Raw genomic sequence first — 9325 nt, forward strand, 5'->3', positions numbered from 1 at the left:
TTCATTACACAGATTCGGAGGCTTTTGGAAGAGAAATTCCATGAGCTTTATTGATAGAGACCAATTCAGAAGATTTCAATTATTTTATCCTTTTGGAAGTGCTGCAGATAGTGCACTAAGATTTGGAATACACTAGTGAACAGTTTGGATCAAGTGGTATAAGGAAAACAATTCTCTTGTGTAAATTTTCTTCCCCACTTTCAATTGTCTCAGCTGTATTAACTTACCTACTTAGCTTACTTGAGACCTCTCTTACTTACTTAAATGTGTATTATGACATGAATTGGATTATTAAATTCACAAAACATTTGTTTCAAGGTTTTGCTATAGTTGGGATATCATTAACACCTATTTAAAAATGAGGATGTCCAAGCAATGCTATCTACTGGAAAGAGCGTGAGCACTTGGATTCTAATCCTGCCTTGGCCAATTGCTTGCTGTGTGGCCTTAGACAAGGCACTTAACTTCTCTGTGCCTCAGTTTCCTCAAGTGTAAAATGGGGATTAAGTCCTACTCCTTCTTATTTAGACTGTGAGCCCCATTTGGTACTTGGACTGTGTCCAACCTGATTATTTACCCCAGTGCTTAGAATAGAGAAGCAGTGTGGCGCAGTGGAAAGAGCATGGGCTTTGGAGTCAGGGCTCATGAGTTCGAATCCCAGCTCTGCCACTTGTCAGCTGTATGACTGTGGGCAAGTCACTTAACTTCTCTATGCCTCAGTTCCCTCATCTGTAAAATGGGGATTAAGACTGTGAGCCCCACGTGGGACAACCTGATTCCCCTGTGTTTACCCCAGCGCTTAGAACAGTGTTCTGCACATAGTAAGCGCTTAACAAATACCAACATTATTATTATTATTATTAGTGCTTGACACATACCAAATGCTTAACAAATACAATAAAATAAAACAAAACAGTCAACACTGAAGTTGGATTCTGGTTAGTGGTTGGCTACATTTCACTTCTGATTAATCTAGAAAATATCCCTCTCAGCTTGCCCTAGAGCCAAAATGACTAGGATTTAATTTGGGATAAAGTGATTAGTTTAGTTTGTGCTTAGGTATCAGTGACTTGGCCTTCCCTAAATTGAACCTGTTGGTTTGCAGCCTCCTCTGGGATAAGATTTTCACTTACTCTCCTGCCTCTTCTCTAGATCCTAAGAGCTGAGTTCTTTGAGTGTGGAAATAACTGATAAAGAAGGAGGTAAGTGGGACTCTCCAGGCTGTGTTTTCTTATACATCATAATGAAAGAGAGTAATTTGGTTTAACATTTGAATTTCAATTTATTCTTTACCCGCCCCCCCCCCCCCCCAAGACTATAAGGTCATTATGGCCAGGGAACATGTCTGCTAATTCTGTTGCACTTTATTTTCCTAAGCACTTAGTCAAGTCCTCTGCACATGGTAAGCGTTCAACAAATGTCATTGATTGATTGCTTTTCTGTTTGTGCTCATTTTAGTCTAACATTTTAACCACACAAATAGGCGTTTCAATTCAATGTTTATAAAAACATAAACAAAGTCTGAGTTTGTACCTTTGCTTTTAAAAAATATTTTTATTTAAGAGGAAATATAGCATTCAATAGGTTTCGCTGAAGAATATGGCATCAGATTATTTAGGAAACAGGTTCAAGAAAAAGTTGGTTAGCCATTTTTAAAAAGTGTAGTAAAATAATTTAGAACACCAATAGATGGCAGTGCTTACTCTAAGATAGGATTCATTTTTAAGAGCCCAGCAATCATTTGGTACTGTAATAAACCGATTTGCTATAGTTATGATTCACTTCAAATCAATAATTAAAATAAAAAATGGAATTATATCACTATTTTAATAATCTTCACTAAATCAGTGGGTTGGGAGTGTGATATAAGGTTTCAATATCTTTATTCTTGTCATTTTTCTTCACATTCCCTTTAAGTTCCCTTTAGCCATCCACTTTACTCATTATTATCTACTTTTCTCATCGCTGTGCCCAACTTGTTTGCCTTGTATCTATCCCAGGACTTAGAATAGAGCTTGACACGCTGTAACTGCTTAACAAATACCATAATTATTATAATTGCTGGTACTTTCACTTTCAGAGGAAGATTGATCTGTTTTCCTTTATAGCTTTCCTTGCCTGTTCTTAGTGACATCAGTTAATTACCTCACCAACTGCCAAACTTTAATGCCTCTCATTAATTTGAGCTTTAACCAATAATATTGTCACCAAGCACTGCCATTTCTGTCCATCAAATTCTCAATTTTCAATCCTTCCTTCTCTTCCCCCCTTCAACACCCAAGCATCAGGAAAATATCTGCACATACATTCATTTGATTGTCCTACTATATTTCCCAAAGTTCACAACTAAAGCTGCCCTTAATTTCTCATCATTCAATAAGGCATACACCGCTCATGTTCCCTGCCAATTTTCTCCAGTATCTCTGTCATCTTCATGTTAACTGCCCCTGGAACATCCCATAATGTCTGTCGCCCACATGGGCATATAATTGCCTCAGGATATTTTGCAGAGTCCTCTGGGTCATCCAACAGTCTGCTAGCCTTCTCTCATTCCCATTATGTGTTGCACTGGCCAAGAGGTGAGGTGCTTAGGGCTTCAAGAATTGTATTAGAATCAGTCAGACTTTCCTCCCAGCACTGTCGACTGATAAAAATGCTCGTCCTCCTTGATACTACCAATATCTGATATTCAGCCTTGACATGATTCTGGGAATTCCAGATCTCATTAAATATTGGAGTGTGTTCAGGCAGCTATCCATCAGGCAGTAATCACTGGCAATCATGTAAACCAAGGCCAAACAAGAAGCACACACAAGGAGAAGCCAGGATACAATTATGCTAACTCCAGAAGCCCAAATGAATGGCTGAGATCAAGCCAGCCTCACTTGAGTGTTGGATTCCAAGGGCTTTTAGGTGTCTTGGGGTGTGATTACTAGCCAGAGGAATTTGGTAATTATCCTTACACCCACGGGATAGCGGATCTGCCAGAATTACTGAGAGAAAGATCTTAGAGAATTCAGGGTTTTGCTTGACCAGGGATTTGGGAATTTATGGCTGAGGAGCCAAAGCTGCTGCTTCTGTAAAGTAAACATGGCTCTCCAACACAAACACCCACCCTGGGAGAGCCACTGGTCTGATACTTCAGCACCATGATGGGATGACATTTGCTTTGCCTTTAAGATCTGGGTCAGGAAATAGCTGAGTGTCAACCTTTTGAGGGGCATAAGGACCCAATAGGAGCCAAGATAGCGACTTCACTCCTTGCCCTCTGTAAGCCAGATGTGACCCTGTGTAGTCCAGATATCAGCAGGATTTACATTTTCTTCACCAGCTGGCATTGTGAGCTGGAGCTGCTCTCATCTCCTGCCTCAGTAGGGATGAGGCACCCCCTTCCCTGATGGCAAACTCTCTTATCAGACAGCTGCCATCATTAACAAGCAGCAGCTGCTCCTAGGCAGGCTAGCTGAGCCAGAGCAGAAAGGGGACCACTCAAGGCCACGTGTAGAAAGGTTTGGGGGAATCAGCAGCCTCATGCTGTATGGCATACATACTGCTCACAGTTTCTACGGGCTCCGAGAAAGAGGAAGGACATTTTCAGTCCAGAGTCCCAAGGTAAGTGGTGGTACACAAATATCAGACTAAGTTAGAACTGCTTGATTTCTTAATATCTTTCTTATCCTGTCGCCAACCCCTTCAGGGCTCTAATCCAAAGCTTGGAAAGGTAGAGGGTTGGTTGCAGTGGTGGGACCTGGGCATTCCCTGTCTCTTCCTTGGCTGGGGAAGGAAATATTTAATTCCATGTAGTTCCCTTCCCTCCTTCCTGTCCCACTGCTTCAGGAACAAGTCAGCTTTGGGATGTTATAGATCTGCCATTCTCTTCCCTGGAAACCTAACCATCTTTGCCTGGGATGCTAGGTACATGTTCCTCTGTTCCCTGCCCCCAAGATAGCATCATTTCTTCTCCAGCTGAAGGTCAGGAAAAGTGTTACCTCTACAGTTTGCAGCAATATTAATGCTACACAAACCTGCGTAAAGGTAAACATGATGTTTTGCAACCGTGACTCCCACTCTATCAGGAGACGGAGGATAGGGAGTGAGGGATGGAGATGGGGGAGCACAAAAACTAGTTGTTTTTCTCTCTATCATTATCTCATAATTATACCTCCACAATGAAGGTATAATCCGCTATGTTAGAGTTAATTTAGACTATGTTTAATTTCTTTGGCTCTTTGTGCCCCAACAGTTCAAAGGTTTCTTTTTTACCTGGGCTTTTCTAGATGATAAGGTTGCAAAGTCTTGTATTAGACATTCCCAAGTATACAGAATTGAGTCACGAAGAGAAGTTTAATTTTAAAGTGCAGTAAGAAAGAAAAGATAAAGCACAGGCAGTGATTTATGAAACACAAGCAGCGTTGCCTAGTGGCAAGAGCAGAGACAGGCTAGGGTATCAGTGACTTGTACTGATTTGACAAAGTTTCTGAAAGAGATAAAGTGCCAAAGGGTGTACCATAAACAACACGTGGAAGAATCTTTCATAAGACTTTCTAGTCTACCAAGGAAGGCAAGTGGAGAATTAAACAATAATGATAGAAAGTAAATGAGTATGTCCTGGAACTTTAAAAATCTCCACCCAACTTAATTGGCAATCACTCCCAGATGATTCTGGGAAATGTGACCCCCACACAAGTTTTCCTCCTCTCTCTCAGTCCCTTGCCCTTGATTTCCATTAATTGAATGTAGAAGGAACAGTCTTTCCAATTGCTGCTATTCCCTCTTGATTATGATCAAGCACACACTGCCTTTTCCTTCCATGTCCTATTTCACAGGGAAATAACCCTAAAATCATAAGGGACTTATACCTCCATCAAGGACTGCTGCTTCACTGTCTGGAACAGAGACAGACTTTAATGTTGGACAACAAATAACTATGACACCCTTGACTTGGAACTCCCTCAATCTTCAAAGCTCTCTTAAAAATCCACCTCTCCAGGAATAAATTAATATATTAATGGTATTTATTGAACACTTTGTGCAGAGCCCTGTACTAAGTGCTTGGGAATGAATAATACAACAGAGTTCATGAGCCTGATCCCTAACCATAGGCAGCTTGCCGTCTAGCATTGGAGACCGACATTAAAATAAATTATATATAGGAGAAGTGGCAGAGTTAAAGATATGTATGAAATTGGTTTGGACTAAGGATGAGGTGAATATCAAGGGCTTAGGGATATAGATCTGAGTGCCGAGGCAATACAAAGAGGAGGGAAGGTAGGTAAATGAGGCTTGGTCAGGGAAGACCTCCTGGAGATCTGATTTTTAAGAGGATTTCAAAGAGGAAGAGGATGGTGATCTGTCCAATATGAAGGGGGAAGGTGTTCCAGATCAGATGGAGGACAAGGTCAAGGGGATGGTGGTGGGATAGATAATAATGTGTGGAATTTAAGCACTTACTTGAGATACAAGTACAGAGAGTAGGTTCGCATTAGAGGAGTGCTTTTTTGTGGTATTTGTTTAGAACGTCCTTTGTGCCTGGCACTATAATAAATGCTGGGTAGATACAAGCTAATCAAATTGGACCGAGTCCATGTCACACATGGGGCTCACAGACCTAGCCCCCTATTTTACAGATGAGGTAACTGAAGCACAAAGAAATTAAATAATTTCCTGAAAGTCACACAGCAAACTCCCAAGTCCGTGTTCTATCCATTAGGCCATGCTGCTTCTCTATGTGTGCAGGTTGGGTTGTAGTAGGAGAACAGCAGCAAGGTAAGATAGGAGGGAGAGAGCTGATTAAATGCATCAGAGGCTATGGAAGGAGTTTTTCTGATGCAGAGTTGAATGGACAGCCACTGGAGGTTTTGGAGGAGTGGGAAGATATGGACTGAATGTTTTCTTCAGAAAAATGATCCAATCAACCAAGTGAAGTAAGACTGCAGAGAGACGAGTCAGGAAGCCGGCAGATCAGCATGTTGCAGTAGTCAACACGGAATAGGATTAGCATGGTAGCAGTTTGAAGAGGAAAGAGTGAATTATAGACATCTTATGAAGGTAGAACTGACAGGAGAAGAACATACAAGTTGAATGTGAGAGAAAGGTTATGGGCTTGTGAGAGAGTGAGAATGGTGCTGTCTACCATCAGGGGGAGGACAGGGCTTGGGTGGGAAGATGAGCGGTTCTTGACGATGAGTTTGAAGTGTTCTGCCCACACCTAAGGAGATGGCCTGAAGGCAGGAAAAAAATGTGAGGCCAAGTCAGGACTGGAAAGGTAGATTTGGGAGTCGTCTTCATAGAGAGGGCATTTGAAGCTGTGGGAGTGAATGATCTTTCCAAGAACCTGGGTGTAGATGGAACTGAGCTTTGAAGGACCTCCACAGCTAGAGGATGAGAGGCAGAGAAGGAGCCAGCAAAAGAGACTGAGAGAAGACCGTAAGCTCCACTAGACTGTTGTAGGCAGGGAATGTGTCTGTTTATTGTTGTATTGAATTCTCCAAAGTGCTTAGTTCAGTACTTTGCACACAGTAAGTGCTCAAAAAATACGATTGAATGAATAAATGATAGGAGCAACTAGACAGGTGGAGGATAAGTAGCGGACAGTGTCCCTGAAGCCAAGGTGAGCTAATGTTTACAGGAGAAGGTGGTAATCCATCATATCTTTGATTTGGCAAGGGGGAGGTCATTAGTGACCTTAAAGAGGGCTGTTTTCTTGGAGAGAAAGGGGTGAGGGGGTGGTAGACAGATTGCAGAAGGTCAATCAGAGAGTTGGAGGAGAGGAAATGGAGGCAGTGGATGAATACATCTCACTCAAGGAGTTTGGGTAGGAGTGGTAGGAGGTAGATGGCATGATAGTGGTTGCTATGGGATGATGGAAAGCTTTTTTTTAATGTAAAAGCACTATCATAAGCACTTAGGGTAAGTACAATACAATACAATAAACACAGTAGAAGTGATCTGTGCCCTCGAGGATCTTACCCTCCACTGCAAGATTTTACAGTCCAGTGACGGAGACAAGGATCAAAATAAATTAAAGATAGGGGAAGTAGCAGTGTTGAAGGATAGGTAGGAAAGTGCTGTGGGGTTGATAGTGGTTTGAGTATAAAAGTGCTTCAGGAGACAGACCTAAGTTGTTGACAATGCAGAAAGGAGGTCAAAGAGGTTGGCAAAATTACAGCTTAAATTAGAGCTTAAATTTTAATAGACTTTGAAAGTAGGAAAGCCTCCCCCAGTTAATACATCCCAGTCACGTCAAACCAACATCTCCCTCTAGCACTTGGATATTTCATTCAAATGGATATTCATCCTGATGGATTTGAACTACTTCTTGTTATGTCCTTGTTCTTTCTCCTGCTTCCACTATTTAATATTTTTTTCCTGCCTCCCTCATTAAAACTGTAAACTGCATGAGGGTAGTGAAAGTGTGTGTCACTTAACACTTGTCATTCCCTGACCAAAGCTTAGGACAATGACTCACATTTAATAAGCATAGTAAATATTATCAACTGATTCTATTCTTTGGCCAATATTAAGGAGCAAAACCCATAATGTTTATAGTGAGAATTTAGTCAAAACAAACCATCCTTTGACCTATGTGGCAAATTGTAAATTAGCATAATGATAATGATATTTAAGTGCTTACTTTGTGCCAAGCACTGTACTAAACTCTGCGATAGATATGATAGATTCCATACGAGGCTCACAATCTAAGTAGGTATTGAATCCCCATTTGGTACCTGAGGAAACTGATGCACTGAGAAGTTAAATGATTTCCCAAAGGTCACACAGCAGATAAGTGGCGGATCAGAGATTAAAACCCAGGTCCTGTGACTCCCACACTTGGGCATTTTCCACTAGTCCACATTCCTCGGAAACCACTTCCATTCCATCTCTCTCATTCCTCACTTCAAGAACTTGTCTGAACTGAGCGGGCTATTTCAATTTCAGAAGAGGAATGTCAACCTGACATATGAAAATGGAATCATAGGGCTTTGTAAAATTTCCTTCTTTGAAAATAAAATTCCTTAAGCTAAAATCTTTCTATTTGAAGGGGTGAAAAGAAATGGAGAGATGAAATAAATGATTTCCTCTTTTAAAAAGGAATCAGTAATACTGTTGCTTGGAACTAAGCTGGATTCTACAAAATAAACGGTGCTCTTGTGATTTATTATTTTTTTTCTTTTCAATGAAGGGCATTAAGGTCAACAAACAACAATCCCATGTTTGCAGTCCATATATGAAAAAGAAATCAAGATATAGCATACATATTCTTTTAATGGGATTTTTTTAACTTTAATCTTATTTCAGAATTGAACATCAAAAGTCTAATCTAAATGTGCACTCCGTCTCTCTAATTTTCCATGACATTGTTAGAACGGTTCTGCAGTCCAACATTAAAAGAGTTTTTGAATTAGTGTTTTCCTTTAAATTTCGATACAATGAAATTATATTTGCAATCCAAACACTGGGTGCAGTGTGTAAGTTATTTACATACAGGACACCTATGTCCATGACGGCTAGGCACCCAGGCAATCGTGTCTTGAATTATGCTGTCAAGTAACCCTCGCCTCTTAGCAACTCCATGGATACATCTCTCCCAGAACACCGCACTTCCCATTGGCAATCATTCCGGTAGTGTATCCATAGAGCTTTTTTGGTAAAAATATGGAAGTGGTTTACTGTCGCCTTCTTCTGCACAGTCAACTTGAGTCTCTGCCCTTAACTCCCTCCCATGCTGCTGCTGCCCAGCACAAGTGAGTTTTGACTTGTAGCAGATTGCCTTCCACTCACTAGCCTCTGCCCAAGCTAGGAATGGAATAGATATGCCTCTGCTTGACTCTCTCTCCTGTAGCTGAGACTGTTAGAGTACTGGAAACTCTCCAGGTGTGATCCTGAAAGGGGAATGGGGGAAGCAAAATCATGTCTGTGAGATTTATCACTTATAACAACTGAAGAGATGAGAAATGAAGTAATGTGGTTTTCTTTCATTCATTTTTCACTGTCTGTGATCATTTGAGCAGTTGTAGGCTCAGGTGATTTTTTGGAAAGGTATCAATTAATCACATCTGTTGAGCACTTACTGTGTGCAATGCACAAAACTTAGCACTTGGGAGAGTACTATATAGCTGAGTCGGTAGACACATTCAGGTTTCAGGGAATAAAGAAATGAGGTTATTTGAATATAAGAATCACATTCTTGTACATTTAATGTGTGTCCACTTTTTATTTTTACTGCCTCAGTCAACCAGTAATTATGTAATTCCTTCAGTAAAATAGCTCTTTCTGGAAATGATAATTAGATCAGCCATGAGGTTGGGATAGGCTTGATTAGTGA

At 40.8% G+C, this 9325-nt stretch overlaps 1 non-coding gene across 1 annotated transcript; it reads right to left on the reverse strand.

The window, feature by feature from the left end:
- Positions 1-8754: 8754 nt before the first annotated feature.
- On the reverse strand, positions 8755-8892 carry LOC114815787. Its single transcript, XR_003763589.1, has one exon. It is a non-coding gene; the product is annotated as a small nucleolar RNA SNORA7 (small nucleolar RNA).
- Positions 8893-9325: the final 433 nt, after the last annotated feature.

The sequence above is a fragment of the Ornithorhynchus anatinus genome, chromosome 12 (assembly GCF_004115215.2).
Source record: "Ornithorhynchus anatinus isolate Pmale09 chromosome 12, mOrnAna1.pri.v4, whole genome shotgun sequence".
Lineage (NCBI taxonomy): Eukaryota > Metazoa > Chordata > Mammalia > Monotremata > Ornithorhynchidae > Ornithorhynchus > Ornithorhynchus anatinus.